At 37.1% G+C, this 18689-nt stretch overlaps 1 protein-coding gene across 1 annotated transcript in view; it reads right to left on the bottom strand.

The window, feature by feature from the left end:
* SHISA7 (shisa family member 7) overlaps positions 1 to 18689 on the bottom strand; it is a 1851055-nt gene that overhangs the window by 532832 nt on the left and 1299534 nt on the right. The window lies entirely within an intron of this gene.

Genomic DNA, 18689 nt, shown 5'->3' on the forward strand with positions numbered 1-18689 from the left:
TGAAAGCCAAACACACTCTGGCTAGGCTTATAAATGCCCTAGGGCAGATAGCCTAGTATGAACCTATGAACCTATGAACCTATTAGCCTATGAAGCTTAATTTGCAAAGCTTGTAACATATTATGTCTGATTTTATCATTTCAGTTATAACAAAAAAGTATATACAAATTGTTATATTTGCTGTAGACCTGCAACAATATAGTGGTTGATACAGCATACCTGGATCTTGCCAAGGTTTTTGACACTATTCCATGTGCTGAATTGTAAACAAACAAGAAGTCCTAACTGTAGACCGTTATGTTGTAAGACAGACAGCAAACTGGATAACAGATATAACACACTTAGATAAAATATTATGTGACACTTCAGACAGCAAAAAGTTGACTAGTGGCATTCATCAGGGCTGAATACTGGGACCCCATTCTTTTTGTCATCTACTTCTTAGATCACCAACCTACTAACCTAGACCTGTGACAAACAAAAGTTGCTGATGTGTGCAAGGTGGATTTTTGTTATTCACTCAACATCTGATTGTATATAACTAGTACAAGAGTTAAACTGTACAAATAAATGGTGTGTTACAAATGGGGTTAAATGAAATGTAAAGAAGAGCAGCAATGCCAACCTTCATATGCTGCACCTTACAATATAGACAGCACCCCACTCCACACTGATACAATCATTAGGGAACTTGGGACTTTCATAAATAAGTCCCTTATCCCTTGACCACCTCATGCTAGCAGTAGTCAGGAAATCCGTACATATTACCCAAATAATAACTAAAGGTAGCTCATTGATATCAAAACATATAATGCCATTTTAACATGCATCTGTTCAAACATATCATACTGCTGGAAAGACCCAAGAGGTTCGTAATGAAAATGCTCCACGGACTAAAGACTCACGGCTACCACACAGTCTTGAAGCTCTGTACCTATACTCAGGTGCTTAATAGAATCCTGTGCATTCATTTATATCTATCATTCTGTACTGTTAAGAGCCCAGCCTTCATTCATCTTCTATGCCACCACAAAATAACTGACTGCACAAATACTCAAACAAAAAAAATGGACATCCATCAACAAATAAACAATGTATTCTGGGATGACTGATTTGTTACTCAGCCTGTCCCACATTTTTTGAATACTACTCTGCTACATATAAAAGAAAGTGATACTCCTGCTTCCTTTAAGGAAAGCCTTGACAATTGTATCTATGCTTGTAAATTCATCCTTTACCTGACTTGTTTGCTCTCCTTGAAGTAAAAAATGCCCTATTAGGGACTATGTCTTGGCAAGATGATTATAATCCATTAACTGCATCTTACTTGAAAGTTCCATGAAATATGTAAAAGTAAAAATATTGTAATTTTTTTCATATTCAGAAAAAATGTTGCTCAAAGTAAGATACTGTGCTGAATTCGCAATCATTCATCGTATATTTGTTATTTGCTACAACCTTTTCTCCTGAGAATAAATTGTTATAGAACCCAGGAGATATCCAAATGCAAGATAAATAGTTTCTAAATTTGGCTCAATCAGTGAATTTTGTATTTATGCACCAGGTCAATATGTACTGAACTTTGATTAAAGAATAAAAAGAAATTCAAATAAATACTCAAAAATAAAATAAAATAAAAATTGCACAAACACCAAAACAACGGGTTATGGTAATACACTATACACTTATTAACTTGTAAAAACTCTTAGTGCTAGGCTGCTATAACTTGAGAAGAATTAGAGCCCATGGCTAACATGGTTTACAATTCTAAACCCTTTTCCATAAATCTGTTTAAGAACTTAACAGTCAGTGAGTCTTGTTGAACATCTTCTTATGTTGATGAGTCTGACTTTCAAATTATTGAATTCACTTAACATAAGGACATGTCTGTATTCATTATCAGGATAAAATCATCCAAAGATAAATACATTATTTAACAAAGAGTAGCAAACTTTGCTGTTGAACTGGTATACTTTGTCACAGACCAGTATTTCCTGATGATGATATATATATATATATATATATATATATATATATATATATATATATATATATATATATATATATCTATATATATATATATATATCTATATGGATTCACTTCAGAATCTCAAAATTCCAAAACATCGAATTTCATATGATCGGGACCATATGACCGATATTTCAGAATATTGAAATGCCAAAACAAATCCAAAAAAAACCCCAATTTAAATGTTTCTGCATGGGGGCAAGCCCCGTGCACCCCCCACACCCCTGCTACTTAAATATTCTAACAGCGAGATCACACTACAGTGAGGAAAAGGGAAATCTCCCATTCCGCGCTGTATGCAGATCTCCATTCACAATGTCAGGATTCCGAAAGTTTGATCATATGGTCTCGGTCATATGAAATTCGATCTTTCAGGATTTCAGCATTGTGAATTGTTTCCATATATATATCTATATATATATATATATATATATATATATATATATATATATATATATATATATATATATATATATATATATATATATATATATATATATATATATATAGACTTGCTTAAGCAGATTAGCAAAGGAAGATGGTAGTGTAAATTGAGAAATAAAAAGTGTAAAAGGAGAAATAGAAAGAACTGAGGAAAATATTATGAATAGTGTAGTACAATACTGAACAGAAATGTTTAGAGGAAAAAAAGGTAGTTAAAAACATGGAAAGTAAAAAGTTAGCAAAAAAGAGAATAAGGAGTTGGAAAAAAGAGATTTCTTTATATGATAAAGTATTAGAACAAGTAAATACAGATTTTGCTGCAGGACCAGATGGAATAGGCTATTAAATGTATAAAATGTAAGGGACTGGCAAAACATCTATATTTTTAAAGATTCTGAATGAATGGTTAAATTAAAGTTTTATGTGCAAACAATTATATAGTGGAATTATTAAATGCATATGAAAGAAGGAAGATAGTTAAAAAAACGGACACCAATAGTATGAAATAATAATGATTACAAGGTGTCTGTGAAAATAATACAAAAGAGATTTGAAACTAAAATGAAAAATATTATGGAAGACATTATGTATAGCACAAAGGGAAAGGTTGTCAAGAATTATTAATGATATTTAAAAAAAATTGTAGATGATACTGTGAATAGAAAACAACTGAAAGTCATGATAGGAGACCTTAATAAGGCATTTGAAACAATTGGACATGAAATTTTCTGGATAATAACAAATTAATATAATATAAGTGAGAAAGTCAGGAAATTATACAGCAGTAAAAATACTTGTATATGGCTGGTTAAGCCAAGAGGTACATATAAAGAGTGGTGTAAGACAGGGATGTCCAATGAGTTATATACTCTTTGCATTAGTTATGTATGTGATAGTATGTGAAATAAATTACAGAATAAAGGAGGCAGGGTATATAACACCTAAAGGGTTAAGAATTCCAGTCCTGTTAACATATGCAGATGACATTATAATAACTGCAAAAAAATTAATAAAAGAAGTAATAATATGTACAAACAAGTGTCTAGAGGTGATAGAGATGACTTTAAATAAAGAGAAAATTAAAGGTTTAAGTGATGTAGTAAAGATCAGAGTATATGTTTTTACAATGAATGAAACTTCTGTGCTATGTATAAAATCTGGGAATCAAGGTGTAAGTAGAATTCATCAGAGAAAAAACAATAGAAGAAATAAAACAAACATGTCTTTTCTGAAGTACATATAAATTATCATTCAGAAAAAAGGCTTATTGGATAAATTCAGTACTGATGGGGAAAATAGCACACTTAGCAAGTGTTTTTATGTTGCCAACAGTATTTGGAAATGAATTACTGTAGATATTGCTTTTGTTCTTTCATTTATGTGGGGCTCTAGATTAAACCCCTTAAAAATGAGTTTTGCATGTAAATGAATAAGGAGGTTTGGGGTTAATTAACCCAGTTGTATATAATGCTTCATTAAATTTCTTCAAAGTGCTAAACTGGATAAATGAAAAAGATGAGAGATTAGTAGTAAAATTGTATAACTATATGTATGAACAATTTTGGAGTATGGTAAAAAAGTTTAAAAGGGAAAATGAGTGTATAAATGATGTTATATTAGAAGAAAGAAAAGTATGGTATAAGAATGCAATGACGAAACATTACTATGTAAAACTAAAGGAAACTTACAAAGCCATGTAGCAATTGCCTCATGTATACTGACAACCTATTTCTTGTAGTCCACACAAATTCATGTGAGAGATGCATCTATATCAAAAACCTAGAATCCAGCCTCTCTCACTTACCAGTCAGTTCATCTGATACTAAGCAAGTTGTCAGCATGTACACCTCACCTCCTGCACTTACCAAACCAACAACACATAAGCCTACATATCTGGAGGTCCTTACCAGAAGCTTACCTAAACATTAGAGACCTCCCAAACACAAATACAAGCACAATTCACATAATACATCCTCTGCAGAACATAGTACACATAATACTACCAGTGTCTCACCAGTCAAGCCCCTAAGACATAACACAAAAACAAACATCTTCGTCATAAGTGATTCAATTATGAGACACACAGATGTCCTTCTCACCAGGCTGGATAAGGAAAAAGTCACGGTCATCTGTCTGTCAGGGGCTAGAATTTGCCACATTACACATGCACCCAAGTTTCTCAACAACAGACACTTTTATGACTCCATCATGGTCCATGTTGGTGTAAACTGCCATTGCCATTGATAGCCTAAGCAATAATAGAAAGAAATTGCTGTCTAAAAGTAGGAAGGAATGGTCTCAAAACTGAAAACACTCTCTCCTCAACTTAAGCAAGCAAATAAGACTCCTAGCAAAGTCCTCCAAAGCTAACTACAAATCTAGATTTGCCTCCCTAAGGATAACCAAAAGGTTATATTTTAGTTACATCACTAACCTCAAAGGTAAGGCCCAGACTTGTGCTAAACTCGTAGTTAATGGTGCTACATATACAGAACCTGCGGATATAGCAAACATGCTGGCTGACAGGTTCGGTGAAAACTTCACTCCCCTGTCAACACCACATACATCCCAAAGCATCCCTAACACCTGTCCCCCACCTAGTATTTCTGAGGAGCAGGTCTTAAACGCCCTCTCCAAGACCAAAAAGACAGCCTCTATGAGACCAGACAACATCCCAGCTATTGTTCTACATGGGTTAAAACAGGAATAATCATCACTATTGGCATCACCATTGGCATGCTTTTCATTCACAGCCTAAGCACTGGCTTCATCCCAGTGGAATGGAAAACAGCTACCATTATCCCACTGCACAAAGGGGATGCATCCACGGACCTCGGGAAATACAGACCCATTAACCTGACCAGGTTTATCTGCAAGGCCATGGAATGAATCATCATGGACTTTATTAACAAAGATATAGGAAATCTCCAAATGCTTGACCCCCCCCACTCAGTTTGTCAAGGGAATATCATGCCTGTTAAACTTGGTGAACGTCTTTGAGACCATCACCAAAGCCCTAGAGGAGGGTCACTCTATGCATACAGCCTACCTAGACTTAGCAAAGGCGTTTGACCCAATCCCCCACTCAGTCATCATTGATAAACTGAACAAACATTGATAAACAAAACACAAGAAATGGTTTGGTTTATCTAATTTATGTTATTATTGTTTTATTGAACTAATTAATATGAGTATATAAGCATGTGATTTGGGTTTGTAATTTATCTTCCTTGAAGGCTTTGTGCTGAGACGTCAGAAGTGAATAAATTGGTTGGATTGTGCTGGCTGGTCGTTTTATTCATTATATATTTGTTTTTTGTGGTCTTGATACATGTTATTTATGGCCACTGATCCGAATTTGGATTTATCCAGAATATTTCGTAATGATGGGCTGGATTTGCAGCATAATATGGGGAACAATGTGCCTTTACCTTCTTCCTCAGGTTTGGCAGGTTCGTCTCGTGTAGAGGCTGCTATTGGATTGGGCTGTAATCCATCGGGCTTTTCCACAGTTTGGCATAGATGGGAGGTACAACATAATGATCGATTAACTGATACGTTTTCCATGGTAGGAAGGAGGTTTGCACCTACTATGGGTTCTGAGACTAAGGGAGTATGTGATTCTTTGGAAAAACTCTTATTTAAAGAGACTTCCGTATTTTTGAATATACAAAGTTTGTCCAAATATCTTGAATTAGGCATTACTCCTCGGGGTCTGAGAGCCTTTAAAGATCCCTCCACTCCATTTAACATGCAAGATGAAATAGATCGTAAATTTCATCAACGATGGGTCCTTGCAGCGCATAAGTGTTCTTTAGAGTGGGTATCTATATTAGTTGAACGTGACAGGATCAAGCAGGGTGAATTACGTAAAGATAGTAACTCTGCATGTCATAAGATTATCACTCAAATGAATTCTGAGTTTCTGGATAAAATTTTGAGTGATATTAATAATAAAAGTATTGGTTATGAAGAGGAAATTATGACCCGAAAGAAGAAAAAAGTGCTACGTGATATGCGGGGCTATGATGGTGGTAAACCTTTCCTCACTAAGACCAATCAGAGGAAATCATCCCGTCATGTGTTTTTTGAACAGGCGAATTTTCAAACAGAACAGCATTCATTTTCTTCTGCTGTATCTACAAACGGGTCAATAACATCTGGTGAGGATGGGCAAGGTGTTGGCAATAATGTAACCAATTTTCCTTCCTTGCCTAAACCGCAAAATCCGGAGGGTATGCAACGGACGTTTTGTGACTTTAATGGCCCAGGAGGATTTAAATCTAAGAAGCGATAATGGAAGGGACAATTCAATGGTAATGGACAACAATATAATAACCAATGTCCACAACAATTTCAGTATTCAAAGAAGGGGAAATGGTAACAATTTACCTTATATTGTTAATTTATCTAGACATACTTTAAGTAACACTGAAACAGCGGTTTTAGAAATGGGACTTAAGTTTATACCCACTGCTAATCCGCGTTTACATGCTGTTAAATGTGATATTTATAAATTTTCTCAGAAGTTGCAGTTAAAATGTTTCTTTTATAATCATGAGATGTTTTTAGCAGATGTTAATGATGTTAATGAAATTGATTCTAATTCAGGTAATGAGAGTTTTTATTCATGTTCATCTGATGATTTCATTAATGCCTATTATAAATTTGATACGAGTAAATTAAAATCTAATTATAAGTTTACACCTGTTTTCAATAATGATTTAGTTAAATCTTTTTATCAAATGCTTGATTTTTCAGTTGTTAGTGAAACAGAATTGTTTTTTAAAGATATGTCCACTGTTGATTATAATTTAACTAAATCTGAATGGGTTGCATTACAGAATTTAAGGGGAAATAATAATCTTATTTTTAAACCTGCTGATAAAGGCAATAGATTATTTATTTTAGATGTTTCTGAATATTTGAAAATGTGTTATGCTCATTTAAATGATGGTGATGTATATAAAAGAGTAGATATTTCTATATATACATCGGCTCAGGAACAATATGTTGATTTAGTCAATAGGGGTGTCAGATTAGGTTATTTTTTCAGTGAGGATGCAAAAAAGAAATTTAATACAGAACAAGCCGGTATGGCCTGTTTCTATTGTTTACCTAAGATTCATAAACGCTTAGAGCATCCCCCTGGATGCCCCATTGTTTCTGGTAAAGAATATTTTTTATATAATATGGGATGTCTATTGCATTATTTGTTGTTACCAAAGGTTCTTTCTTTGTCTTCTTATATAAAAGATGTGTTTGATTTTTTGGAAAAATTTAAAACCGTACAGTTAAATGACAATATGTATTTTATTACATTGGATGTTAACAGCCTTTATACCAATATTTCCCATGCCTTTGGTTTGGAGGCAGTGAGGTTCTTTTTGGGGGAATGCCCTGCTACTGAATTTATAATAGACATGTTACTCTTTTGTTTGCCCAATAATTTTTTTGAATTTAATAATGAATTGTTTAAACAGTTATGTGGGATTGCTATGGGGGCGGCTTTTGCCCCCTCATATGTTAACCTAAGTATGGGTCTCTTTGAAATAGAATGTATTTATAAAGCCAAGTTTTATAATGAACATGTTATATTCTATGCTCGTTTTATACCTGATCTTATTTATCTAATTTCAATTTATTGAGTCCTGCAAGTTGATAGGTTTGGACTTAAATTTGATGGTGTACAGAAAGGTAAACAGGTTTCATTTTTGGATGTTGATCTGGATATTTCTGACCTCGTTGGGGTACATACAAGAGTGCACAGGAAGTTTGAAGGTGACAACTATTATTTGAAGGCTACTAGTTGTCTTCCCTCCCCATACAATAGATGCTTTGCCATATGGTGAACTTATTTGAGTACATAGATTATGTAATGTGGATTCTGAATTAAAAGAAGAGATATATAAAGCTTGTAATATGTTTTATAGAAGGGGATATAGTGAATCGACTATATTGAAAGCAGTTTCTAAAATAAATGAAAGTGGTAATATGTACAAACCTTTTATATCTAGTGCCAAATCTGGAGGAACTGATTTGGACATTTATTTTATCACAACCTACAGTTCATTTAGTGAAAAGTTGATTAATATAGTGAAACATTATTGCCATTTTTTACAAAGTAAAAAAGAAGTATGTCCTTGGCTTCCTAAATATTTAAAAACCTCTTATAAGGTGGGTACGAGTTTAAAGAATATATTAGTGAGAGGTAAATTTATTATGCCTGTGGTAGATTTACCATCTAATATTTTATGTTTGGGTACTCAGGTTTGTGGTAAGTGTAAGGCGTGTAAATATGTGGTTAACAGCTTTCAATTTATAAATGGAATAAAATTTCAGGTAAAACAACAGTTTTAAATGTAATACTCAAGGGATTATTTATGCCCTAAAATGTTCATGCGAGAAGTATTATATTTGACAAACAAAAAGAGCTTTTAAAGTGTGATTGTTGGAACATGTGAGGGACATTATTAATGTTAAAGAGTCTAGCTCAGTGGCTTTGCATTTTCAGGCTGTACATCAAAGTAATCCGATGCATTTGCTGGGTACGGTGTTAGAAAAGTTAGATGTTTTTCCCCTTGATTCTTGTTTAAAGAATAAATTATTATATAAGGAAGCATTATATATTTTAACGTTTGACACTTTAAGCCCTAAGGGCATGAATTCTGAATTTAATTGGATGACTTTATTATAATGTATTGTTACTATAACTAAAGAAGATTTGTATTTAAGTGGTTTGAATTATCTAATTTATGTTATTATTGTTTTATTGAACTAATTAATATGAGTATATAAGCATGTGATTTGGGTTTGTAATTTATCTTCCTTGAAGGCTTTGTGCCGAGACATCAGAAGTGAATAAATTGGTTGGATTGTGATGGCTGGTCATTTTAATGATTGATAAACTCACCCAGCTGGGTATCAACCCATATATTGTCAGGTGGGTTGCAAACTGGCTCATTGATAGAACTCATACTGTGAAAATAGAGGACTCCACCTCCTCCAATAGACCCATAACTAGTGGTGTTCCACATGGATTAGTTCTGTGACCCCTACTGCTCAGAATCTACTTCTCCAAAGTGAAGGCTAAAACTAAAGGACTGTGGCTGACAAAATTTGCTGATCACCGCAAACTGGGAGTAATCATTGAAACTTCTAGCAATGCTAACATCCTGCAGGAAGGTCTTACACAGACTAATGGCTGGTGCCAAAGTCATGGTCTTAAACTTAATGCAAAAAATGCATTATCATCCAAGGGTGATGTTCCTGCAAACTACCACATCGATAGCAATACTCTAAGCAGACAGTCAGTGGTGAGAGACCTGGGCACACATGTCGACAGAAACCATAACTTCGATCACCAAGTCTCCACACTGGTAAAAAGAACATTTTATATTGCTCATATCATAGGTAATGGTATTGCCTCCAGAAAAAAAGAGGTTATAACCTCCCCCGTTCTCTTCCCTTATCAGGCCAATAACAGAGTATAATGCTCCCTTTGGTATGCTCCCATCCAAATACCTGCAGCAATTGGAGAGACCACTAAGGTTCCTTACAAAGAAAATTCAGGGTGTTCAAGATCTGTCTTATGAGAATGGACTGAATCATTGTCACTTTACTCTGTGCCATACAGACTGCTCAGAGGTGAACTATGCCTTGCATATAGTGCAATTTCTGACTCAGCTTTAATTGAAATGCTGCACATTCGCAAGTCAAATGACACATGGGTTACTCACTCAAAGTACCTTAACCTGGTATGTGACATTAACAGAACTTGCTGGAGAGGCAGATTTGTCTCACAGATGTTGCCCCACCTTTGGAACAACCTTCCAATTCATGTTAAACAATTACCCTCCTTGGCCATATTTAACTGTAATTTGGACAATTGGATGGGTAACTGGAAATTCAACCTGGGGCTTCCACCTGTGTCCCTCCTGGACAGAGGCAATAGCTGCTGATTTTAGTGTCTGCTTGAATCAGAGACCTTTGAGAACATGGATTGAACTTGGCTAGGCTTGTAAGGACCCTGGGGCCATTAGTCTAGTAACCTCCTATGATCCCATGATCTTATGAATAATTGGGGGGACAAAGGCCCAAAAATAGGGACATTTTGTAAATAGTGCTTTTATAAACTTAGGAAGTTGCTAGAATGACAGGTTTTGTATTAGCATGAATTTTCTCAAGGGTATCAAGCTTGAAATTAAAATGTCTGTCATTATATTCTGATTTGAATCCTCAATGATTTGCTAAAAAAGCACAACTTTATGAGAAACAGGCCTAAAATATGAGGCAAAAATCTGGGCATTTTGTGAAAATCTGGACAGTTGAGAGGTATGATGGGAAAATTTAACAGATAAAAAAATGAAAGCTATAATAATAAGAAACAGATGGTATAATAAGAAAGTAGAATGTCAAGCTTTTTGTGGAGATTGATAATAGATAAATTACCAGTAAAAGGAAATATGCCATGTTAAAAGAAAAATTATAGAATATGTTTACAGTGTCAGGAAGAAGAAACTGCTGAGCATGCGTTTTTGAAATGTAAAACAGTAAAAATGTTATGGGGAAAACTATATAAAGAAGATTTTTTCAAAGACATAAAATAAGTGTATAATATAAGCCCTTCACGAACCCCACCCAGTTTGGGTTCGTGAAGGGCCGATCTTGTCTCTTGAACTTGATTGACTTCTTCGAATTAGTCTCCAGAGCCATGGACAAGGGTAAGGTGGTCCACACAGCCTATCTAGACCTTGCCAAGGCCTTTGACACCATCCCCTACTCTGGAATCATAGATAAACTTACTAAGCTGGGCATTAATCCCTACGTCACCCAATGGGTTGCTAACTGGCTTACTGATAGAACCCACACTGTAAAAGTAGCTGACTCCAAATCCAGCTCCAGACAAGTGACAAGTTGAGTACCTCAGGGTTCAGTCCTGGGACCGCTCTTGTTTGGCATCTACTTCTCTGAAGTACAGGCCAACACTAAGGGACTCTGGATAACAAAGTTTGCAGATCACTGCAAACTGGGAGCCATTATTGAATCCCCAAATGATGTGGATACTCTACAAAAGGGCCTTACAGAAACAGATGCTTGGTGCCAGAGCCATAGGCTCAAGCTCAATGCCAAGAAATGTATAGTTATCCCCTTTGGGAAAAAACATGTATCCGTGAATTACCATATAGGTGGCAGTACACTAAACACCGAAAGTTTGATAAGAGACTTAGGGACACAGGTGGACAGTGGTCTCACCTTCGATAACCACATCGCCACAACAGTCAGGAAATCCTTCTATGTGGCACACCTCATCACTAAGGGCTTTTCATCCAGAAAAAGGAGGTCATTGTCCCACTGTACTCATCCCTCATTAGACCCATTATAGAATACAATGCCCCGTTTGGTATGTACCTCTCAAGGCATCTGCAACAACTGGAAAGGCCACAGAAATACCTCACTAAAAGAATCACAGGCCTAAAGCAGATGCCCTACACTGACCGCCTTAAAAAACTCCAGCTATACTCTGTCACATATCGTCTACTCAGAGGCGATCTTTGCTTAACATACAAGGCCATGTCAAACCCAGAGCTGTTGAACATGCTACACTTAAAGAAAGCCCAATCCCTCAGAGCCACACGCTCCAGGGATCTAAACCTTGTCATCACAATAAACAAAACATGCTGGAGGGATAGGTTCCTAACCCAGAGACTCCCCAGACTCTGGAATAGATTGCCCATACATGTCAAGCAGAGTGTCTCTTTGGTCCTCTTCAAAAAGAACCTTGACGATTGGATGGGAGAAAGGAAATTCACCCCGGGGATCACGTCAGTCGCCCTGCTAGACAGGGGTCCAGGGAAGTAAATAGTGTGGGAAGAAATAGCCAGTGAATTGTTATGGCTAGGCTTGTATAGGCCCTAGGGCTGATAGCCTAGTACCAACCTATGAACCTATGAACCTATAAGAATAGAAATAAAGAATATGTTAAAAGTAGAGCTATATAGTCATTTTATTTAATATGGGTAACAGAGAATGCAAGAATACATGAAATTATGTTTCATGGAAAATGGATTTCAGCAACAATGTTAAGTAAAATCAGATGGTGATTATGGAAAAAGGAGTGGGTCTAATAGGGATGAAAATTTAGAATGACTGTAAGGAAAATTATGAATATGTGTAAATATATTTGTATATTTATATATGTGTACATTTATAAATATTCGTAAATATGTAAATATGTTGTAAATAAGAATTATTTTTTACATAAATAAAGGACTTCTACTCTTTTTGAAAGGCCCCATGAGATCTTTCATATATGTGTGAGCTTCCACCAACTCAAATAAATGTGACCTCTGTTTAACGTCTCATCCAAAGGACAACACACTCAGCATGCAGCACAAACCTATACTGCTCTGCAGTAGCAGCAATCGATCTACCTGGTGTAAGAATAGAACCCACAGTTTTCCTCACCAAAAATGGAGTGTACTACCTGTTGCAGCATTCACACTTTACATAATATTTTGTCAGTCCCTTCACCATTGGTAGTGTTACCTCTGCTAAACTGCATCCAAATTTGAGAGTTCCCTTTTAACAAATCCATCTTCTTCCATGTGTATTAATGTCAGGTCAGTACTGTGTTTTAGAATGAATTAAGCCGTCATTCACTCGATAAGTATGTAGAGAATACATCCAGCGCTGACAAGCCTGTAACTGTTCAGTTCTGCTGCAGTACCTCCCTTTTGTATTGGAAAGCTCTAGCGTGGTGCCAGTCCTATGGGACAGGGGGACTTATAATAATTTCTTATGAAGAATATATGCGCATTTTAGTATGTTATCCCTTGTGATAAGAAAATGAAAGGAATATTTTTGGATCCCATGGAGCTAGGATTGTTGTTGTTCTTCTTCTTCTTGCCCTTGTTGGCATTAGTATTAGTATTATTATTTGTTTTTGTTTCTATGGCATGCCTAGCCATCTATTTTTGTTACTGTAGTAAACACCATTCCACATGTAATGTTGGAGAGCGATCACTCAGTGAAGGAGTCAGTAGTAGTTCACAATTTAGCTCGTGTCTAGCTTAGAGTTGCTAATAAAATATCATCTATGTTTGATTTCCTTAACTGTTGCCTGCAAACTGTGTAAATGAACAAGTCACTTAACCATACTGTCTACTCTTAGGTTACTCCTGAAAAAGGTTTTCCCATTGGTTTTACCTGATTAACAAATAAATAAATGACTACATTGTAACATGGTGGCTATGCCTGCTCCGCATGCAGAGGAGATTTACCCTAAAGCTGTGGTTTCCTTTAAGAGAAAGCAGGTTTGTGAGGGAATGTAAAGGATTCTCCCCAAATCTAAAGAGAGAGACGAAGTCTTACCGTAAGGTATAATTTTATTAAAATTGCATCTGTAAAAAATGCCAAGTGCCGCTAGAGAATGTCAGATTCTTGATGATGAGAAATAGGAGTTTCCAGGGACAGAAATGAACGTTGTTAAATGGAAGGTGCTTCTAAAAGCTGTGTTGGATGAATTGTTATCCTGTGTCTGAGAAGCTGTTCTCATGTGTGAGGAAAGTGAATTACCTGAATAATAAATACCGCTGAAAGCTACAGGGACTAAAATGAACTGTGCTTTCAGTAAGTGCTGAAATGTTCTTGGAAAAGTAATATTAGTATGTCAGAAAGTTGTAACCTGATGTCTGAAGAATTGCATGCAAGTCCTACCTACCCTGATGTACATTTCTCCTCAAGCTGAACAGAAGCATATTTTATTTTAGGCTTCTAAATAAATTTGAGTTTTAAATTGTATAAAGCTGGCCTTCAGACTGGTATTCTACTGTGAGCTAAACAAAGTTGTTACAAAACATACATACATAGCTATATGTATATACATATGTTCATGCATATATAAAATAAAAAAATATATTAAAATCATCAAATTTTATAAGCATCCTATAGTGGAATACGTAAATCTCTCAATGAAGTATCAGTCTCCTTTGCAAACCTCTTCTGACTGACACTGATTTGTGCAATCACTAGAGTACAACCAGTCTGCTTTTCATCAGACAAATTGCCATTTCAGCAGGGATTTTCCCAGGTGCAACCATAGAGCTGACCTATATTAGTTGTGTGTGTGTGTGTGTGTCGGGGGGGGGGGGGGGCATGTTCCTGCACTGGGGACACATGCTTTTTTTACTTCTTAATGTTTTCTGACTCAGGAATTTTCACTTTTGTGAAATGATCACAAATGATTCATACATTTGTCAGGCAGCCAACTAAACAATTATACTGCTCTCTGTGTTAGTGCAGTCATTTAGGTTTATGGGAAAGTTCTAGGCTAGCTGCCCTTGTAGACCAATTTTCCTGTCAAAGGTGAGAATTAAACCCTGTAATTTGTGTCTATGAAGTAGACACTTTAACCATTATGCCACCCCCCCTAGCAACGCACAATACTCTGTGTAGTCAACCTTTAGTGTAGTCTAGAAAGGAGGAACTATTTCACAAATTGTGAATACCATAGGTAGTTACCAGGTTTGCAGTTCAAGGCACCATTGAAAAGCCTACCCCAATTTCCCAGCTGCCACAAAAGCACTGTCTGCTTAAGTGACTTGCTCAAGGCAACACAGCAGAGAAATTAAGGTCAAGGGAACCAATCCCCGAGCCACAAAATGTTAAAATGTCATAGACCTAACCCTCTATGCTAAGTGCCAGACAAATAATAGCATCATGGTTTTGTTTAATGTGAACAATCTGAAACTATTTGCTATAAAAATACTTAGCATGTTATTATTTTTGAACCAGGATCAGTTTCTTCTAAGTTATTTTGATTTTAAAAATCCAGTAAAATCATTTTGTATTTGCTGTTGTCACTATAATTTTCTCAGTCAGTGTATGTAGGATGTATTTACTGTTGTCACTGCAATTTTCTCAGTCAGTGTTTGTAGGATGTATTTACTGTTGTCACTGTAATTTTCTTTGCCAATGTATTATTGTTTGAAGTCCCCTATTAGAATGCTATTGCTTTGTACTTTGAATTAGAGTAGGCTAATAAGAAAGTCAGTTATCGTTCTATACTGCTCAGTCAAAGGGCTCGAAAAATCTAATTACGCTGAATTCAGAATTACCTTGTGAAGCTATGATATATGAGTTTGAATTCAGAGACCTTTATGATTAGTCCCACAAACAGTTTTAAGATTCCACTTCGCAATAGAAAGAGGAGTAACCTGGTATTGAGTAAACATCCTTAAACTGTGTTTCATGTATGGTACAGATATGTGTATTCTCTTTGCTGATGGAAAAGCCTTTGAGGTTACGTTTTCATTAAAACATTTTGCATTTAGCAAGGCCTGCAGTATACATTTATGGTAAAAATGTCTTATCTCCTTAGTATAAAGAAATGTTTTAAGATTACCCACTGTCTTGTTTAATCTTTCTGGGTTTTGCAGGGCTACCTAATGTCAACATTGCTTTTGCTGAATAATTTTTGTTACATTTTTGGGGATGTAACTATCTAAACTATACACCACAAGGAATAGGTTCATAGGTTCATAGGTAAGTACTAGGCTATCTGCCCATGGGCATTTATAAGCCTAGCCGCAGAGTGATGGCTTTCGCCTCCCCATTAGATTAGTAACTTGGGCCTCTGTCAACAGGGTTCCTAAAGTGATCCCAGGGTAGAACTTACGATTACCCATCCACTCATCAAGATTTCTCTTGAAGAGGGTCAGAGAGGAGCTCTGTCGAATATGGATTGGGATTCTATTCCAGAGTGAGGGGAGTCGCTGAGACAGGAATCTATCCCTCCAGCATGTCCTGTTTATTGTTGTACATAGGTTCAAGTCGCTAGAACGAGTGGTTCTGAGGGATCTCGTTTTTTTGAGGTGAAGCATGTCCATTAGTTCAGGGTTTGACATGGCCCTATAGGTCAGGCATAGGTCACCTCTGAGCAGACGGTAAGTGACTGAGAAGAGCTGGAGCTTTTTTAGTCGTGCTTCATAGGGTAATTGTTTAACGCCCTTAATTCTCTTAGTGAGGTACTTCTGTGGTCTTTCTAGTTGTTACAGGTGTCTAGTGAGGTACATCCCAAATGGGGCATTGTACTCTATTATGGGCCTAATGAGTGAGGAGTAAATGGGCACAATCACTTCCTTGGATCTGGATGAGAAACCCTTTGTGATCAGGTGTGCCACATAGAAGGATTTCCTGACCGTTTTGGCTATGTGGTTATCAAAGGAGAGCATGCTTTCTACTTGGGTACCCAAGTCCCTAATTATGTCTTCTGTACTTAGTGGATTCCCATCTATGTGGTAGTTTGTAGGTACTTTGTTTTTCCCAGATGGGATTACTATGCATTTTTTGGCATTTAGCTTGAGGCCGTGACTTTGACACCAGGTGTTTGTCTCTGTGAGACCCTTTTGCAGGATGTCTGTGTCAGCTGGAGAGTCAATTATTGCACCCAATTTACAGTCATCTGCGAACTTGGTTAGCCACAGTCTATACTGCTTTGCCTGTACTTCGGAGAAATATATACCAAACAGGAGGGGTCCCAGGACTGAGCCCTGTGGGACTCCGCTTGTGACTGGTTTAGAGTCAGACATGGCGCCTGCCACTCTTACCTTGTGGGTTCTGTCTGAGAGCCATTTGGCAACCCATCTCATGACATAAGGGTTGATATTTAAGCTGGTGAGTTTGTCTATGATTCCTGAGTGTGGGATGGTATCAAACGCCTTAGCAAGGTCCAGATATGCTGTGTGGACCACCTTCCCTTCATCTATGGCCTTGGTGACTGTTTTGAAGAAGTCGACCAAGTTCAGGAGGCAAGATCTGCCTTTAACAAAGCCGAACTATGTGGGGTCCAGTGTCTGGAGGTTCCCAATGTCCCTGTTAATGATCTCCATGATAATGCGTTCCATGGCTTTTCAGACCAAGCTAGTCAAGCTTATAGGGTGATAGTTCCCAGGGTCAGTTGTGGCACCACCTTTGTGGAGTGGTACGACTGTTGCTGTACACCATTCTTTGGGTACATAGCCTGTAGAGAGGCTGAGTTTGAATAGTGATTTGAGATGGGGGGTTAGTTCATTTTGAAGCTCATGTAAGACACAACCTGGGATAGCATCTGGTCCCATTGATGCTGTGTTTTTGGCCTTTGCAAGGGCTGTCTTATCTTGTGTGTCTGAGATATCTGGAGCGCCACATTCTTCTGGGATGGGTGCTAGCCCCTTTGGTGGAGAGGGGGGGTGAAGTTTGCACTGAACTTGTCAGCTAGGATGTTGGCAATGTTGGTTGGTTCAGTGTATTTATGGCCATTATGCACTAGCTCGGAGCATATCTGAGAGTTTGCCCCTAGACTCTTGACTTAGTTAAAGAAGGCCTTGTGGTTATCCTTAGAGTCATTGGCTATTTTTCTTTCGAAGTTGGCCTTGGATGATTTAATGAGGGAGCGCAGTTTTTTACTGATGTTAATCAGAGATGCCTTCTTATTTTGGGATTTTGTTCTGTCTTGCAGGAGTGTCCTCCTTCTGTTGTAAAGTTTATTTATGGCAGGGGTCCACCAGACTGGCTTCCTCTTTTTTGAGGAGTTGGTCTTGGTTTTACTTGGGATGGCTCGGTCCATGCATTCTTGAAGGTGTTCATAGAATGCACTTGTAAAGGATTCTGCCGATGGGTCATCATTTTCCATTTGATTGGGAGCTTTGAAACTTCCCACCTCAGTCTTGAGGAGTGTGAAGGCTTTAGAGAAGTTTTTTACCTTGATTTCCTTGACTGGGGGGGGGGGGGGTCGGGATGTGGATGTCCAGTATGATTAGTTTGTGATCTGATCTTACCAATGATGAGTTTACCTCAGGTGTGGAACATAGGTTCCCCATGTTGGTGATGACCAGGTCCAGTATGTTGTTGCCTCTTGTGGGAGTGGTGACCAGCTGTTCAAGGGCGTATGAGTTTATAAACTCAAGGAAGCATTGGGCTAGGGCGTTTGAGCTTGAGTAGTTTTCCCAGTCAATGTTTGGATAGTTGAAGTCACCCAGTAGCATGGTGTTGGGTAGAATCTTCATACTTTCTAATGTTCTCAGGAATGCTGCTTGAGGGTCCTGAGACAAGGTGGGAGATCTGTAGCAAGCTATAAATTGAACAGTCAATTTACCCGCTGTCAATTGCACTTGGATGGTCTCAGATTCCACGTGCTGTGCTACTAACCTGGAGGTGTGGGTGTTCTTAATGAATA

Source organism: Protopterus annectens, chromosome 1.part1 (genome assembly GCF_019279795.1).
Source record: "Protopterus annectens isolate FY-2018-M chromosome 1.part1, PAN1.0, whole genome shotgun sequence".
NCBI classification, from domain to species: Eukaryota; Metazoa; Chordata; order Ceratodontiformes; family Protopteridae; genus Protopterus; species Protopterus annectens.